A 19,944-nucleotide genomic window follows, 5' to 3' on the forward strand; every position below is an offset into this window, starting at 1 on the left:
CAGGAAGTCGGAGTACCAGGGCCAGAAACACAGGAAGCTCCTCAAAGATCCTCTATGAGCAAGCTTAGAATGACATGGAAATGCATTATGTATTGTTAATTGTTCATTATATATGCTCATATTTATGCAATATTGTGATCAGAGTTTTGGTAGCAGTTTCCGCTCTACTGATTTCACTGACTGACTTTTGATTGGACCTTGATTAGCTCATCAAGGTCTCTAAAAGTCATCAGACGACATAAGACCATATGCAGCCATTTTCAACCAGGATTTTTTTTTTTTGGAATGAGAAATTGACACAGACAGATCCATTGAGCCTGTCATACACCAACGCTCTGCATTTTATTTCTTTATTTTTCTTTATGTATCTATAAAGTTAAAAGGTAAAAGCTTAATATATCTGAACATGAATAATGGTTATAGTACAACAATGGCAATAGCTGAACATACCCTGACTGAGCCCGTATTAATCTCCGTCTCCACTGCGAAAGAACAGACTGATCTTGTCCCTACCTATTATTCTACAACGCGATAAATGACAAATAAAATGTGTTTACGAAAATGTGCGTCTAGAAAATAATCAGCGAAACACAAAGCACTCTCGTTCTCTGCGGGATGCCGTTTCAGTGCTTAGTCATCAACCAAACAGCGTGCGTTTGCTCTTCTTTATTATTCCTCTGTCTCCAGAAATGGCAAAGCGGCGTTCTGTAATAAGACCCGTTCGGTGAAATATGGGCCCGCTGCCGACACAAGAAGGATTCTCAGGAGCGAAGGCCGAGCACATTTACAGGCCTGTGTGCGGCAAAATATAATTAAGAATTTGATAACCTCTAATGAAACACTAGCCGAACAACACGGGTCTTATTTTAAATATGCAAATGAAGACGGCAAATGCAAGCACCAGCAATCATTTCTGGTTTTATAACAGCAGCACCAATGTATGGAGTACAAAGCACGGTGGGTGGGGCATATGTGTCACTGTGTAATGGCCAATGAGGATGTTTCCCTATTGTTCTCTTAGTAAACTATTTTGACTGACATTGACATTTCCCAATCAGTAACATCAAAACTCTGAAACACAAGTAAGAACTTCCCAAGCATCTGAACAGCAACACACTGCTACACTAGACAGACAGCCTGTCTTTATGCTGCCAACAACTTCCTCTATAATGATCAATAGTGAATGGCTAGGCACCATGGAAGGTCATTGGTCATCAGTGACGTGTCATTCATGAAAATTCAACAGGGCTGTTAAATAAAAATTTCTGTAAAAAAGACAGCTACCAAAGAGTTCAAGCTGCAGATGAAGATAAGGACACACAGTGTCATTGATGTGAAGCACCATGAGTGTTAATAATGCTCCCTTGTGGAGAATCTTCACCCTGCTAAATGTGAGTGAGTGAGTGAGTGTGTCAGTGACTGAGTGAGAGAGTGAGCGAGTTACAAGCGAGGTCCATGAGGTGCTTTGAATCTAAAAAAACAGCGCAAAGCCAGAAAATAAAGTTGAGTTATTATTAGGGACAGAACTCAATATTGGGCAGTAATTGCAACCTCCTTCTCTTTCATCTTCCATTTTCACACACCAAGTTTGATGTTAATAAGATCCTGTCTTAGAAAGCTGCACTCAAATGCCTATCAAACAGTACCTTCTCTGAGACAGAAGAAAGGCACTGAAACAAGAAAAAGATCTTAAAACTTCAATAAAATCTATGTTACCTCTGCCTGGCATGGTAAGACGCGATGTGATTGGACATCTGTTCTTTATAGATGTTTTTTTTAAAGATTAAATGCAACTCAAAGGTGATTTCAAGGTGGCACTTTTTTTGATAAAAATTATTAAAAGTGCTTTTGTCTGGGACATCACTGGTGTGAGTTTAACTTTGGAGAAGGAAAAGCTGGAGCTGGAAATGATGACGTTGGATGAAACTGGATCAAGCTGAGCTGCACCTGCTGAATATTGAAACCCTGAAGGATGGGCCTGGACTTTACAGTCACTGTGCCTGATATATTACTGTAATACGCACTTCTGAAGTTTCCCAGCATGCCACAGTTTCACTGCGGACTGACCGACTTCAGGGGATGTGATCACAACTGGACAACGTCTGCAGTAAGATGGCTTTCCCATAAGATGCTTCAAGGTCATTCAGAGGTCACAGTCTATGTGGGTCTATAATTCCTTTTTTCTTTATAAGGTTATAATTATTGGAAGCGGGTAGATAGGCTGCAGCTTTGAAAGTCCCATGAAATACCTTTCCTGCACAAATTTCAAAGTTTTCATAAAGTCCCAACTGTCAATCCACCGGTATTGCACACTATTGCATTTCATTCATAAGTCCCCTGGTGTTTTTATGTGAGTGAGTCACCCACTGATGCTTTATTCATGCATGACTAAGACTGAATATATGTGTTATGAGTTGCTTTATATTGCATTCAGCAATGTTGTAATATGATCATGCATTTGGAAAATATGAAATCATTCTGAATGTCACAGAAAATTGCACATGATCAAAAAGACCACAATGATTCATACTATCCACTGTTAGAGAAGTACAATGTCGGGTACAATTTCCAACACATTTCCAAATGGTCTAATGAAAGTACATAATCACAAAGAAGCTATGTATTCTGTATTTATATAAATCATCAGGAAACACGAGTTTGTATTTAGGGAACAAAGAAAGAAAATGAGAAAAAGTTTGTGAATAACATAGGCTTTTTGGAGATGAATTAACACTATAATTTAACATAAATTCAAAAGGTTCTAATTACTTTTTCATTACATTGCTTCTGTGCTGTAATTTTAATCAGTAAATTCCATCGGACTTGACCTTTCATTTATAGTTCAGTGTTGACACTGTCTCAAATTTCAGCACTCATTTTATCCATCTCTTACACTAGATACTGTAATGAAATGAAATCATGATCCAATTATTGTGTGAGGAAGCTGAGCGGCGTTTCCTCTGGGCATAAACTCCCACTAAATCACTTCACCTTGAAGCTCGACAATGCCGGATATTAAATGTTTATATTCATGATGTCAGCTCTGCGAGTCGTCGATGGAAATTGGGAAATACATAATTTCCATTGCACCTTGGAGAGCTGGTGCATGTACAGAATAAAGCCTAACAGTGCTTTAACACCTAACAGCCAATGTCTCAGGCAGATCTGTATTGAGCCAGAATTCTGTGCCTTGCAGGCTATGTTTTTACATGGGAAAGAGAGCTATAGGTTCTCACATTCATGAAACATGCTGCAAGAACAGCACTGGATTGTCACAGATACCACTGTGCTATTGTGATGCTACAGTATGTGATTGTTGCACTTTAATGAAATAAAAAAGCACACACTAGCCTTCAATTGTGAATCAGTTATCAAGACAAATGTTTTCCAGGATGCAGGCCAAAGTGTGGCCTTCAGCTGAGGTCACCATGGGAATCCACTGAACCCTTTTGTGGTGTTCACAATCATGAGCATTGTGTCTCTGGTGTGGAACACTTTCTGCTGCTGAGAACTCAATTCAATTCAATTTTATTTATTCAAACACTTTTTACAGTCATGCAGTCACTAAGACACTTTACAGAGGAAACAGAAAGGAAAACTGAGCCCTGAAAACCAGCCCGGAACGCCCAAAAAGCAAACAAAAAAACTCCCCAGCAGGTAGAAAAATACTCAAATGGTGGCTAGAAAAACTTCCATAATGAGAAGAAATCAGGGAGGAACCCAACTACAGAGGGAGAGCCCATCCTCCACTGGCCAGCCCACTCAAGCACTTCCCCTGTACAGAGGATCAGGAGAACGATGGCAGAACATCGGCAGAACAGTGTCAGAATGTTGGCAGAACACTGGCAGGATAGTGACTGAACATCAGCAGCAGATTGAGCCAAACATGCAGGTCCGGGGGGAGACCGCTACTGGCTGCGGTGGACCAAACCATTAAACGCTCCGGGAGGGGAGCCAAAATGCAAATAAGTGCCTTTGGAGACGCAGCATTACATGTGCAAATGACAGCCATTAAGGCTCCCGGCCATAAATTACAGAGGTGGGCTGAGTCTTTTTTTCTCGTTTTCCTGTGACCGCGGGGGTTAACAGAGTGCTGGAGGTGTCCCTTAATGAGGCGCCACCAACGGAAGATTAACAAATAGACACACAAATTAGGCCCAACTGTCTCCATTCTTTTGGAGCCTCCCAATTAAACGGCACAATGGAGCCTTTTGATTTCTCTAAAGCTACATTCATTCTGCTGTCTGTAATTTGAATATTAAAGTGCATTTCAGGGCTTGCATCCTCCTATGACTAATGCCTCATTGTTAAACATGCTTTAGCACACACAGGACTGTAAGCCTGGCTAATGCACAGGTTGCCCTTTCACATACATTCCAGTTCATGCTAACCTGTGAAACAGCCATTATTATGCTAGGAGCACAACATGGGATGACATGCTGACATGCTTTGAAGCAGAACAAATAACAACTTAAGACATGTCAGGATGGTTACCTGATAAGGTTACCAGAGCACTTTCTAGAAACGACACCTGGAATTCCAATGATTTCAGAAGCTCATATTATATGAATGTTGTTGGTTTCTCAAATTCTCAACAGTTTCTGCCTTTCCACACTGATTGATGCACCAATCTCTTTTCCATGCAAATGTTCCTTCTTAATTCTGAATATATTACGTTCTAAATATAAAATCTGTTATAGACTCACCGCATAAGTACTGCAATATAAAATATTGTTTTACAAGAGGACGGAGGTACCACTCTGGGTTTAATTTGAGATTGCATTACCCTTCTGAACCAACTCCTTTATGGTTATCAAAATCTGTGGAACCAACCAAGCTGTACCCTAAAGGTTTGACTCATGAGAATAGAATGAGGGAGTAAAGTAAAAACTTTTTCACAAACGTAGCCACACACTGAAATGTCCAGTGTTAATTCAACTCTAACAGAGTTCATATGAGTCCAATAGTGGCCAGGGTAGGACCATATGCACTCTGTAGGGCTGATTTAATTCTGAACCTTTTACTGTGCCGGTTTTAACCAGAACTCCTAGATGACTTTTCACCACAAAAATTTTCATTGTGTTTGGAAACGGAAAGCTGATGAAAGGAGTATCCATCTTCCTGCGCAGGTCCCTCAGAGAGGCACTGGATCTGGGGTTTGTTTCAGATGTGGATGCCCTCCCTGCTTAAACTCAGGGTTCTGGGATTTCCTCCAATCTGCTGCTGGGTTATTAAAACAAAATGGCGGATGTATTCTGTCAAATAAATTAAGGGTAAATAAATAAATGAAGGACAAATAAATACATGGGGAGTATCCAATCTTCTTTCTTTTGACTACGTTGTTGTATGACTGAATATGCACCTGTCATGTTCCTTAAACAACTGCATGTTTACACACTTTAGCAGATATTATGTATATGTTGTGTGTAATCTGTGCACACTTGTTTAGGGGAAACGTGCCACGTATTAGCTGGTGTACTTTGTGGTTACAAAGACTTTCAGCAGTGAGAGGATTACGCTCACAACCAAGACTGCAACAAAAACGCGGAAAAAAAGAAGATTAGGGGAACTTGATGCTGAGCGTTTGAAAGCATTGCTTAAGATTATAGCTGCATAATCCAGAATTATGCTTTGTAGAATTTACAGTTTAGTCATTTGGCAGATGCTTATACTCAAAGCGACTTACACCAGTGTGTGTGGCATGAAAAGCAGTCATCACCAGAGCCTGAGCGACTCTCTCAGAAAAAAAGGTTCTTTGGCTTGTCTTTGTATAAGAAGCCATTTTTAATTCTTTATGGAACCCTCTGTGGTAGGTGTGAAATATCCCAGATTGAACCATGTCTATAGAGACACAGAGGAGCCTTTTAGAACCCTTTTTTCTGAGAGTGTAGGTAAAGTTACAGTTATTTAAGTGCCTCCGTCAAGGCGCATAGACCAAGACCTCAGAGATAAAGGGAGAGAAGAAGAAGAAGTTTAAAAAAAAGAAACACAGAGGTGTCATCTGCAAAAGGTGGGTGTTTAGATGTTTGTGGAAAAGATAATCTGCCTTCCCGTATGAATGTGAAAGGTCCTTCCTTCACAAATCCACAACCATGCAGTGTTTGGTCATGCGCTAATGGTTCTTGACTTATTGTCCACACACGGTGGACTTTTTTTGGATTTACATTACGATATACAAACATTAAAAATATAAACTATAGCCACTCACATTTGAATCGGATTCATATTAGGACATTCAGACATTCAAATAACGAGATGGAAATTACATAAGACTGCCTTATAGGTCCAGGATTCAGTGCTATAAGTAGCACAGGTCCGTATTGCGCAGTATTTAGTATGTGTAACAACTAGCCAAAAACTGTGTTTTATGTGCATTGTCAGCCTGGTTACAGTTGAAAGCTCTGTGAGTGATCAGAGAGAACTGGCTCTATGAAAACTGGAAGACAGTCTGACTCATTATGTAAGCTGAAATATTGAAGGCTCTTTGCTTTCCATTTAATGAATAGGAGGCTCACAGCCTATTAAGGGATGACTCCTGAAATCGAACCGCTCAGGCATAGGCTTTTAAATCCTAGAACTGCGAAGCTTTGCAAAAGAATCCACTCTGATGTTGAATCCATTAAACAGTAACATACAGCACAGTAACAAGTATAGAAGATGTCAATCTGCCTGAGAGGAAGTTTGTATCCAGAACTTACGCTGCCCATATTAACGGGTTGCGTGAGTTATTTTCATTACGCTCTTATTAAGAATGATGTACGCAGGCCATTCAGAGGTAATAACTGGCCTGTTTAATCACCACGGTGATATCTCCTGATTAAACTGTCAGCTTATTTAAACGGGCGTGTGGATGGGGAGACGTTATCTGCCATTCGTTCTCCCGGCATGCCAAAAACCACAAAATGGCCGCTTTTGGTGGGAGTTGTTGGTTCAGTAGTGATTCAGTGCCGAGCTTATGGTTGCTGGGAGTTTTGTCTCTGGTGGTTTGGTGAGACATGAATGAGTGTTGAAGTGCTTCACTTATTTGCACTGAATGGTGAGAATTCTGTAGGAGATGCAAGTCTTGGGTTGGGCTCTATGAAGGGTTTCTGTAAATTGTGCTTGAGAGAGAAAGAGAGGGGAGCAGTGGTACCAGGATGAGTAGAGGAAGATATGTGTGTATGTGTGTGTGTGTGTGTGAGAGAGAGAGAGAGAGAGAGAGAGAGAGCACCAGAGTGTTAATGCACTGGGCCGTTTTATTTTATGTGGCTCGCCTGCAGTAAGTTGTACAGTGTCAGCCCTGAGGAGTTCCGTATGTCGATGTGTGAAAGACCGGCTCATTCATCTCCCAGGAAATAAAGAATGCACAAGACCAAGCCCTCGGGTGGGCAGGCTGCTCTGAGACACCTGGCCAGACTGCAGAAATCCCGCCAACAAGGACAACACACGCCACAGCCTTAGTGGACAACACACACCACAGCCTTAGTGGACAACACACGCCACAGCCTTAGTGGACAACACACGCCACAGCCTTAGTGGACAACACACACAACAGCCTTAGTGGACAACACACACCACAGCCTTAGTGGACAACACACGCCACAGCCTTAGTGAACAACACACAACAGCCTTAGTGGACAACACACGCCACAGCCTTAGTGGACAACACACACCACAGCCTTAGTGGACAACACACGCCACTGCCTCAGTGCTGAGTGCTGTTTCCAGACTGAGCAAGGCTGTGGCAGTGACCATAGGAGTGCACACTGTGGTAAATGGAGACAGCGCTGGAAACTAGTAAAAATATGGAACTTTATATTTTTATTTTTTATTATGATCATTTTTTCAGTGACCAAAATGCATCACACCAGACTCTCTTTCTTTGATCGAAAAAAGCAGGAATGGAGTTTCAGGATTTAAGGTTGCCCAGCAACCAGAAAAGATATTCAGAAACTGATACGAGCCCCTTGGCAAAACTCGCTCAATTACAGTACAGTTAATTGCCTTTAACTTAATTGCTGCTTCGTCAATATATAAAGAACCTTCAATCAATACTGAGCTGAAAGGCTCTTTACGGCCATCAGAGCAGCATTTAAGCACCAGCTAGGGAGGAGTGATTTTTATTCTTTTTTTTTTAAATTCATATTATTCCATATTATTATTCTTAGATTTGCTTTCATCTTTTCCCCAGAACCTCCTTTTATAATAATTTTTTGCATGCAAAAGCAGTCCATCCATTTTCTGGGCTCCTTGGCAAAGCGGACTATTTTAAGTAATGAGCAGAAATGCTCTGCGTCTGATGTGGGAGGAAGTCATCTCTGGTGGCTCTGCTTCCTCAGAGTCTGTCAGAATCCTCCTGGCTCTGCTACAGAGGCCTACTGGAGCTGCAGGAGCTGACTGGCTCTACTTTGCTGCGCAAACTGAACCTGCTCTCAGTGAAGACCCAGTACGGTTCAGCTGCTTTCATTTGTAATGTCTATTGGACATATTAAGGCCAAGGAGAGTCTACTGATCAGCCTGTGTTTCCTAGACGGCTTATAGTGAGCCTGTCAAAGAACAGAAAGCGCTTTCACTCTGATAAATGCATGTACACACACACACACACACACACACATGCACATGTGCACACACACTCACGCACAGACACACACAGACACACACAGAGATAAGTTCTCTCAGCACAGATGGATATGTCTCTAGCCTACTCCCATCTCTCATAAAGCAGACTCTGGTTTCTCAGTGTGTCAGAAAAAAGAGCCCTTTCTCCTCATCTCTCTAACTCAGTTAATTTAGCAGATTGCCATGTTTCTATTGATGTTTTACACACACTCACTGCAATGAGTGCACTTTCCCTGAAAAGCTAATATGGACTATGCAATGCCATTGTTTCAGTCCCTGACTAACTAATTGACCAGAGAACACTGTCTCTGGCTAACAGGATAAAGAGAATGTATTATATTTTGAGCATATTTTGTTGTGTTCAACAGCCATTTCATTTATAGTTATTGGTCTGCTGCATCTGTCATAATGGCGGGTTACTAATAATTTTGATCGGTGCTGTATGCATGCTGGCTAAACTAAGGAAATAACAAACCAACCAGTGTGAACACATTTATTTTCATTCAAACAATTTGATGTTCAATACTAAAATAGTCACATAACTAAATAGCATGCACTCTCAAAAACATAAACTGACAAGCTCGGGGAAGGAGAATACTGAGAAATGTCACTTACTCTTCACAGTCCAAACACACAATTGTTTAGCACACCATGAAAAGTAGGTCAAAGCTTTGACCCTACCACGGTCTTAATCCTAGTCTTTTCCCTTCTCTCATGGAATGAATAAGATACTGAGACCCCAGAAATGCATCAGGCTCCTTCAACATAGGGCGGAAGTGTAGTATAATGGGTAAAGAACTAAAGGTCACCAGTTTGATTCCCGGGTGGGAAACTGCCGTTGTACCCTTGAGCACAGCACTTAACCTGCATTGCTTCAGTATATATCCAGCTGTATAAATGGATGCAATGTGTAAGTTGCTGTGGGTAGGAGCATCTGCTAAATGCCTGTAATGTAATGTCACACACAGAGCCAGCCTGCCGGGACTGAGCAGTGTGGCCAACGCAGTTTGATGACATCACGCCCAGAATCATGGCTGTGGCCTCAGGCTGTATGAGAGGAACAGGGAAGCTGGGTCCATGTACAGCCAGGAGCTGCACACGGTCTTACAGGAGTCCCTCTTCCTTCCCTCCTCCATTATTTACACCATATGTGTATTTTATGAGTCTTCATTTGCTCAGCATAGAAGGCCAAGGGCTGAAATGCATGTGTTTTCTTGTCTTTTCTTTGCTGCTGTGCAATTACAGATAGACTGTATATATATATAAAATATACATTATGCGAGCAAGGACTTTTTTTTATGTTTTTATATTTTTGGGGTCGGCACCCGTTTGAGTTGTTTATGTTTTTGAGTTGAGCACGCCTGTCCTCTTTATTCTCTTCTCCACTGCCCTCTGTGAGTTCAGCTGTGCTTAGCCAGCTGGTAATGCCACGCCCATTTCCCATAATTCCCTGTCGCCATGCCAACACCCACAACCCAGAGGTGCCTGGAGAGCATTACGGAAGGTCGAGGCGCACAGATGTTTGACATTAGCAGGCGTGTCACATAATCTGCTCCAGTGGCGCTCTAATCTCAGCGCTGTAATCTGCCGTTCTGTGGAAGTGGGACTGAGGTGGGGAGGCACGCTACGGTCCACTGTGGACCGCGTCTTAGCGTTAGCGCTAGCCCCACGCAGCCCAGCGTGTGGACACACAGCCGTGTCTTAGTGTTAGCGCTAGCCCCACGCAGCCCAGCGTATGGACACACAGCCGTGTCTTAGCGTTAGCGCTAGCCCCACGCAGCCCAGCGTATGGACACACAGCCGTGTCTTAGCGTTAGCGCTAGCCCCACGCAGCCCAGCGTATGGACACACAGCCGTGTCTTAGCGTTAGCGCTAGCCCCACGCAGCCCAGCGTATGGACACACAGCCGTGTCTTAGCGTTAGCGCTAGCCCCACGCAGCCCAGCGTATGGACAGACAGCCATGTCTTAGCGTTAGCACTAGCCCTACACAGCCCAGCGTATGGACACCCAGCCATGTCTTAGCGTTAGCGGTAGCCCCATGCAGCCCAGCATATGGACACCCAGCCATGTCTTAGCGTTAACGCTAGCCCCACGCAGCCCAGCGCATGGACACCCAGCCGTGCTCTTTGTCCTCCGATGGCGACGATGTAATTTATTCAAAAAAAAAAATCACAGCAAAATGGGCAGAGTTATTTTGCACTGATAGTGTACGATTTGTGTGGACGTGCATAAACTGCTGGTTAATGCTGAACATTTTATTGCGTGAAAAAACTGAAATTTCAACAAACCATTCCAGGGCTGCTGATTTGCTTATTTAGTTTTGGAATATAGAGTTGTTTTTTTCCTCTAAAGAATATTCTGCCAAATAAAGAATTGCTTGACTGCACAACTAAATTCTGAGTGTTAAATCAACTGTAACAGATCATATATGACTCCAGCATAGCCCATATGTAATCTATGCGAGTTACGAGTTACTCCATACTCTCTTGATTTTATTGCAATGATTTTGGCATCAAAATGAAACTTTATCCTTAGCAGCTATAGTAGATCACTACTGAAGGACACACTCAAGAATTCAGTCAGTTCAGACACATAAAAACAAAGGAAACTGAACCTGGTGTCGAGTCTGGTCACTAGTATGGAGTTCAAAAAATTAAATAATTAAAAAATCCACAGTACTCACAAATATCAGTGCTCCCTTAGCCCGGCCTGAAGTCGAGGGTCTCCTTCTACCTCTGCCCTGTACACTGGCTATTTGAAAGAGGGGGTCCCATGCGTTTCTCCGATGCCGAACTCCGGACGAGCGAATCGGAACGCGGGAGCTAGGGGGCGGAGCCAGAGAGGGCGGAGCCTGGTGCAGCTGCCGGTGGCGTTCAGTCTGCCCGCCGTGTCACGTCCTCAGTGCCGGTCCCTGTGGAAACCGGGGGGGGGGGTCACTCCACTGCAATAATGGCGCTTCTCATCCCAACACAAAGGCTCAAATTGTGTTGAGGGGAGAGGGTGGGGGGTAGGGGGGTCAGAATATTGGGCGGTTGAAGACAATAGAGACCCATCAAAGAATGTCATGTTCTCCCCATTGAAATTCTCCTCTGGAAAATATGAGGGTGAAATCCATACAGCATTACTGTAGCAATTAGGCCACAGTGAGCCATATCAGGCTCTTTCTGGCATGACTGTCTCATTTGGAAGAGTGGAATGGAAGCTATATTTGAAGCTTGAGCTGGCACAGAACACTAGCTCAGTGGGGGAAGATTACAGTTTGATGTTGTGAAGTCTGATTCTTTTTTCTGCCATTAGTTCAACCGCCCCCCCCCCCCCACCCCTCCACACACACACAAACACAGAAACAAAAAACAAGCATTTGAATAGAATATGACAGAGACACAAAGTCTTCCAGCTATAATGCAGGACTTCTTTCAGTGTCTGATTCACAAAAGCCTGCAGAAAAGGGTAATGTTGCTGTCGCGTATGCAAATTGCTATTTTGAAAATAAATGTGTCAGACGAGGCAGGAGCTGTTTTGAGGCTTGTCAAAATGGTCAGCATCACGACTGAAAAATGACAGTTGAGTCATTTTTCAAATGAGTCAATCGAGGTGGTATTATTTGAGTAATTTGAGTCTTAGTATTAGTATCCATTTACCTTAGTCAATACACAACCTGTATGAGTAGGCTACAATACAAAGCACAAAGTGCACGTTCATATTTTTTTACAAAGATATGTCAGATATAAATGTTTGAAAATGAAAAAATTGGTCCACTTATTTTTTTTTGGACTGAAACTCTAATACGCCATAGCTATGCGTGTAATGTGAATTGTTCAAAGCACATTAACGGTGATGTTAGAGGAAAAGGACATAGTAAGTAACAGAATCGTAGTGCCTAAGGCCTTCCCAGGATGATTAAAATATTCCCAGTATATTTTGTCCTGAGAATTCATGGCTGTGGCCCTGCTTGCCGTTAAATCATTCTGGCACTGCGATTTCTACACATCGTGTTGTACTAACGCAACGTAGCAGTCGGTCTGCCGGAGAGACGGATTGGTCTCAGCTGCGCCGGCTGGTGGAGAGAGCACACGCACCTGGGCTGCATTGGCTAATCAGCCCTGATACTTAAAGGTGTGCTGCTCTCCACAGTTCGGGGGCCGAGACCGGGAGCTAACACTGAGAGCGCAGTTATGATTTTCATTTCATTTCATTTCATTTTGAGCATTAAAAAAGAAAGCAATCCTCAGCTGGGATGCTGGAGGAGCTGAACCTGGCCGGGAAGGCGGGTCAGCTACAGAGCAGGCGAACTGAAAAGTTGCTGCTCTGTTTTACTTTCTTTTGTCTTTGTCATTTTAGCTTGTTGATTTAGTTTATCGTTGTTGCCCGGAACGCGTGAGGGGGAAGGGTGAAGGTGTCCGTTTATTTTATTTCATATTTGTGTGGGTGCGCTCTTTCTCTCTCCATGCAGCGGTGTTCCCCAGCATTGTCGGCATTGCACTCCCTGGAGTGCAATGCTTGGCTTGTGACGCACAAGAACACGTTCCCATGGCTGACTTCTCTAATGGGTTTTAAATGCTGCTGATTGCAGTTAACTGTTATCATCTTCCTGAGGTTGAGAGGCTAATGTATAGAGAGCAAATCTCAGAGACTTTGTTTTTCATTGATGGCTACCACACATTTTGCTGCTAATTACTTAAATTGCATAAATAAAATAAAAACATCTTAAATTAGAATTCTCTGAAGACACCCAGTACCCTAAGTCATTCATTAAACTGCTCAGCCGTGTGTTCGGTTAGAAAAAGCATTAATCTCAGCATCCGGTCATTAACCCAAATATTTACAAGCCCGCTACAGTTCAGAACACCAACACAAAGATCATTCATTGTGCAGGAGAACTTGTCACCGTGTTCCAAGAACAAGTTCCTGTGCGGCTCAGCTGGTGGACTGTAGAGAGAGGAAGGAATAAGCCAGGTTCAGTAGATAACGTGATTCCAAAGTGGCAGTGTGGATTTCAGATTGTCATCTCTCTTTCAATGGGGGGCTTGGATTTGTTGCCATGAGTTAAGTACTGATTAATCGCCAACCGGAAAATAGAAGTTCTGATTGACAGTTACTCTTAATTGGCTTGCACACTTACTGTAGAGTTTGGTTCACAAGACAGCCACCAGCATATAACATCATTTCACTTTTGGAGAACACTGAAATCTTTGAGCCTCATCTAAACTGAGGATGGAACTTTTCTGAATACTGTTCCAACTTTTTGGGAAAAAAAAAGGATAGAAAGATGGAAAAAAAATAGATGTCCTTTACTGATTAAAAGAGTGATGAGTAAAAAGGTTCTACATTGGCTCAGAGCATGGAGAAGGGGAGACTAGAATTCTTCAGTCAAGCTTCTCCTGCTACACCCTCAAGAGATCCTGTATTATTAAGAGCTGCCCAAAGGCAATGATCGCCTTAAAATGGGCAATACAGTTATTCAATTTCCCAAGAAGCTCTAGGAATATATGTTACACATAAAGAATGAAGCTGATTCAATCATGTGATTAACCACTCTGTCCCATAATGCATTGTGCCTGATGGTTTATAGCTCTGCTTAAGGGTGGCTATCACCTTTCATTGTGATTAAGTCCAAATCGGGCATCATAAACACAACATCCGTAGCAACAGTTCCACTGCACCTAAATAATTAATAGGTGTTTTGCTTTTGGTAATCCAGGTAGAGGCATGGCCCCCGGACTTATCCAGCGTGAACACGCAGTAAACCGGTGATTATAAGTGCGGTAATTTATTCATTTGTGGCTGAGAGGAGAAGAGGAGCACCAAATCACAGACTCTAAAGGCTTCAGCGTGAGGTTTTAAGGAGGTAGATTATTCTGGAAGCTCTTTCCCTTGTGCTTTCAGCTTCCCTTTTACAGTCAGAGACGTGACACAACTGGGGCTCAGGCTCACGAGCTGGGCTCGCTCATTAAGTGAAGAGTTTACATCAAAGCTCTTCTCCTGTTTTTATTACCAATAAGGGTTCTTATACACGTTTATTTTTGCATCATTCTCTCCCTCTCGGTGTCTCTCTCTGTCTCTCTTTCTCTCTCTCACTCTCATTCTCTCTCTCTTTCTTTCTCTCTCTCTCTCTCTCTCTCACACACACACACACACACACACACACACACATTTCATAATTGAAAAAAAATCTTGTACGCAAAACCCATCACATTTCCAGAGTACCGACTTGATGACAATTGCGTAAAATTGTGAATTATCCACTATCTGACTAATAGCACTGATAGAAAAGAGAATGTCAAAAAACTCAAATTAAGTGTGCGCACTTTCAAAGAGAAAAATCTAATAACTAAAAATTTACTAATCATCTCTGCTGGAGTTCAGCGCTGATCCAACCCCTGAAGACTAACACGGTTTTAATTGCAATTTGACTCCCTTCTCTGGCGCAGCGGTGTTCTTTAATGAGAGCTGCCCAGAGGGTAACCTGCCGCTAAGCGCTGAGCGCTAGCTCCCGTCTTCAGCAGAGGGGTGTGTGGGTAACTGCTGCACTCTCAACATGGCAGAGGAAATTCAGAAAGCATGGCTTATATATCAGCTATAGTTTTGTTATTACACAATATATACTGCCACCTGCACCATGGAGAGATAATTTGTTTTTGGTATACTGCAGTAAAGACTTGCACTATAAATCCTGCCTGTGCCCTAACCGTCCTTGAGCCAGTTATACTGTCACCGAGGATGAGGGTGGGACGGTGTCAATGTCATGTGCGGATGTTGTATAAATACATTGTGGGTGATGCTTGTTGCTTCTGTGGATGTTATATAGTCAATGTCATATGTGGTTGTTCTTATTACCGTGTATTGCTATTCATTTTTGTGGCTGCGGGACATTCAGCTTGGTCCCCGCCGGCTCCGCCCCTCACGCAGGGCATGATGGGACATCGGGGACAGTGAAAGATGGCCGCTCGTGTGACCTGTGCGGGATCAGCGGATTGCTATCGATCGCCCACACCAGGAACGGCAACAGAGGAATGAATCACCTCCCTCCTGCCCACCTTGTTCCAGCTCCTCTCACCCCATTAACTCCCCCGCAAATCCGCCCGTGGGAGACGGAGGGTGAAGACTCTCTCATCTGTCACATGACTCGGCTTTTGGGGGACTCTGGAGGACTAGCAGGAGCACGGGCCCTAGATACTCTAGCCTGCCACTGCTGTTCTTTTAGCTGACAGTTAACTGCTCGATTAATGTCACTCTGTTTTTGACCCTGTCATCTACCACCATCATCTAGTCTCTTTTAACACACAATGTGCAGTGTTACTTCAACTTTAACAGAGTACATATGAGTCCAATCAGGGCCATATGTACTCTGTAAGAGTTGATATAACACCAAATATTGTACTGTATCCCCTTCACAAACCTTGCCTCCCTTTTTACAACAATGTATAAAATAGATTTTAAAGAGAGTCAGGTCCAAGTAAATTTTTAAACATCTCTGCACTTGATTCTTTTAAACCCTTATCCTCATATAATGAAGACAAAAGACAACCTAACAGAGATCCCAAGTCTAAACAAGTCCCTGAAAAGAGGAGAAGAATAAAAACCAGGAACACTCCTGGCCTTGAGGGCCTGATTGGTGCATCCCTACCGTATGCTCAGTAGCTGTCTGCTGACCTGACCCACGCACCAGTAAACAGTCAACGTACGAGGTCACGGGAGATGGAAATTTTAAAAAGCGAAATCATTTAATTTAAAATCACGATTAATTGATTTGATTAATCATGTGTCATAGTGCTGGGTTAGAACAAAGGCCACACACACACACAGACCCATTTTTTGCAGGTTAAAAAGGGTAAAACTCATGGCCCTACTTATGCAGGTGCATGCATTTGCACTTTGAATATGAATGCACTGATAAATATATTGTGACACAATAAGACAATGTTTCATGAATAAATAAAACTATACTGAAGATGATGACAGAGTGAACATGGCTAAAAAGCCAGAAAAGGCATTCGTCATTTAAAGAGCCTTATAAAACAAAAGACTCATAATGAATCATTCAGTACAAACTGGCAAGATCCCAAATACCTCTGCCAAAGCTCTTTTACCCTCCCATGGCTCTTTGAGGGAATGCTGTTTCAGCTTTTTATTATTTTTTAAAATTTCATTTGTCCCTTCTATTTATGTTACAGTAGAGGAGGCCTACATGTCTTTGACCCCTGTTCTATTGAAAGAGTTTGGCAATCACACGGAAACGGAGGCTGTTGGGAGTTTGGAATTCGAGACCGAGCTGCCAGATCGATCCCCTCGTTGCTGTGGCCTGTCTGAATGCCAACTCAACCGTCCTCGCCACCGCTATTGAAGAAAAGAAAAGAAAAAAAAAACCTTCAGACTGAAATTACTGTTCTCCAGTTCAGTTGAAATGGAAAGCTCACATCTGATACTACACCTCCAGCATTTAATTAAACTATAATTAAAGAATAAGTAACATGTTGGCGTGTGAATAAATGCATAACTAATCTAAATGAAGTGCTGGATGGTAAACAACCTTAAAAAAACAAATGAAGAAAATATATCTACTACTACTGATAAAGGGCAAATGAAAAATAAATCTTGCGAGAGTTCCAAAGTTGAATGGGCAAACAGAAAAATATAATTTATAACTTCATTAGGGGAGACTAACCTCTGTCTGCTTCAATGCTTTCTTTGCCATTGCCATAGACCCTGGAAATTGCAATTTAAAAAAAACCCCATCAAGCGCTACAAAATGGATTGAAACAAAATTAAGTTTAAATGTTAACCAGTAAAGATCGTGAGATTTTTAATTTGCGCAGTTCAATACTTCAAACTGCAACAAACCGATGAAATCAAATGTACGGTAACACAGAAGATGGAAAAGATAACAAGAGCGGGAAACTCATCAGCTTTGTCCGTGTCACTGAAACCGCGATAATCGGTGTTCTGCTGCAGAGGGAGTTTCCTGTGCGCAGATAATCATGCAATGATTTTCTTGGCTTCATTACAGACGCGGTCGAGTGGATCTCATCCAAAAATCGTTCTTTAATCGCGTTACTGTCGCGAACCACCTAATTCTGCTGAACAAGGCCAACGGAGAAGACCTGCAGAGGTGGGGAAGGGGGGGTGGAGGGGGGCAGGGTACCTGTAAACTGCATCAGCGTTTATAGGACCTGATGTCAATATTTAAGCCCCTGTGCTCTGTAGGCACAGAGACAAGACTTCATTCTGCATGTTGAGCGAGGGGGCGTGTGAGGGTAATGTAATGCGTCCCTGTTCTCTTGTTCCCGGGCACATATCACACCACAACCCAGACACTGGCCTCACACGCACACACACACACACACACACACACACACACAGCAGGTCTCTCACTTTCATAACCGTCTCCGGATCATCTTTCAACGCCTCCAGGATTCAGTTAAAATCGGACCGACGCAGGGAGGCTCTTCATTCTCCTCCTCGGCGAGTACGACGCTCCTTCTCAGGTTACACGCTCTCTCTCTTTATATAACAAAGAGAGAAGTCTGAGCCCTGGACCCAGAGCTGCGCTAATGGGGCATTAGCGAGCGGGAAGCTCCTAACTGCAGCGGCTTAACTGAAGCTCCTGGGGTTCTGCTGCACTTTTAGGGACACCCCCATTTTCCCTCCCACGTTTTCCTACCAGAAATGAGACCCTCACCGCTACAATAAGGGACTCTCTGGAGCAAAGGAGGAGACAGAGGGAAACAGGTATCAAGGGCGCACAATGAAAGATTAACGTGATTTAGAATATGCCTTCAAAATATCGGCAGTTTTTTTTCGCAGCAAATAATCCAGGTCTCCATGTGTGATAAACTATAACCATAATGAAGACACAACAGCATGCAGCCAATGAAGGAGCTGCCTCATATTACCCAGTTTTAAAGATGATATATTACATTTTTGATGTCTGCAGTATGGAGTTTAAGAGACCCCCCCCCCCCCACTAGCAAACTGATAAGAAAGCCCTCCGGCATTTAATATGGAAGTAATCTGTGAATTCAAATTATACGCATCACGCAAAAGCACCTAAAAGGGAAAATAACTTCTGTCAGGGGGCAGAGATCTGATTCATTACCATATTTTTTATTCAAGTAGAGGTCAGCTGTGGACCAGTAGCTGATATCAAGGGTGATTTCCCCCCCTTAGTCTTCTGCATAAGAAATCTGAGCAGAATGTCTGCAGTTTACACATAAATAAAGTAAGAAGCATTTATCCAGTCATGTCTAACTGTTGATTAGCATTCTGTAAAATAAAAAAAATAAAAAAAATAATCCCAGAGTCCTTGGCTGGGTTAACACAGAGATGGGCTGCTTATAAACAGGCGGAGTGAGGCATGGCTGTCGGCCATCTTGGAGTGGCGCTGTCTCTCTTTCTTCCTCACTCTAATGGGCTTGTAGTGCCGACTTCAATGCATTGAGCATTTTCATCTACAGACAACAGGCGGGCCCTTGATTAGAAAAGCCAGGCATTGAGATTGAGGTTACGGTTACAAGTGACACCCGCACGATGAAAACAGAACAACGGCTCTTTAGGTTTGCAAAACAAAGTGCTTTTTTCGCATCAAAGAGAAAAAAAAGCCTCCTTTCTGCCTCCCACTCTAATTAATGGAACCCTTTGGGTACTTCTGTTGTTTGGTGTTTAAGAAGAGACAGACTCTTAATCTGTCATCTCTCCGTCCCTCCGTCTTTAATCACAGCTTCTGACTAATTGCGAACGTTTTGCGAAGCTGCCGCTCAGCTTGTGAGAGAAGCTCCGTCTCAGTGATCAGTGTTCCAGGAGCAGGAGGAGAGTGAAAGCTGACCGCAGATCAGCTGGATCGTACGGAGCAGCTGCCTCAGACGAGACCGATCTCCCCTACGCTCGCTCAGAAACCGAAACGCCTCCGTTCATTATTCAGGGCCACACGGCCCGTGGTGTCCCTGCTGAACAGAGCAGGTAAATTCATTTTACAAAATGTAGTTTCCATTTTGTCAAAGTGTGTAGTGGGAATGGTCTGTGATCGTGTGTGGGTGGAACTGGAAGTATAGGGAAGGTGCACTTTTACTAGTGTGTAGGGGTGTGGGGATTATTGCTATCATTCAAAACATCACATGTTTAAAAGTAAAAAAAAAAATATATAAATCCATCATTGAGTGTCAATGTTTTTAGTCTGTGTAGGAAGCAAAAGTGCATTAATTTGATCTCCCAGAAGCACAATAACATCACCTCAAAACTCACAATTCATCCCCCAAGCAGTGTGCCAGTTATTTTGCCAAAAAGAAAAAAAGTAGCTACAGTATATGGGTAATATGAGCAATGGGTAATATCATCAACGCTTGCCTCCA

At 42.9% G+C, this 19,944-nt stretch overlaps 1 protein-coding gene across 7 annotated transcripts in view; it reads right to left on the reverse strand.

Moving 5' to 3' along the window:
- The window catches only part of LOC118236375 (galactosylgalactosylxylosylprotein 3-beta-glucuronosyltransferase 1-like), a 57,742-nt gene that overhangs the window by 18,965 nt on the left and 18,833 nt on the right, over positions 1-19,944 (reverse strand). For 5 of the 7 annotated variants that reach the window (XM_035434680.1, XM_035434677.1, XM_035434676.1 and 2 more), the window contains exon 2: positions 11,283-11,510. The exons of the other annotated variants lie outside the window; for them this stretch is intronic. The gene's annotated coding sequence lies outside the window, so the exon portion shown is untranslated. The remainder of the gene's footprint in view (positions 1-11,282; positions 11,511-19,944) is intronic. 7 annotated transcript variants of the gene reach the window in all.

Source organism: Anguilla anguilla, chromosome 9 (assembly GCF_013347855.1).
Source record: "Anguilla anguilla isolate fAngAng1 chromosome 9, fAngAng1.pri, whole genome shotgun sequence".
Taxonomy (NCBI): domain Eukaryota; kingdom Metazoa; phylum Chordata; class Actinopteri; order Anguilliformes; family Anguillidae; genus Anguilla; species Anguilla anguilla.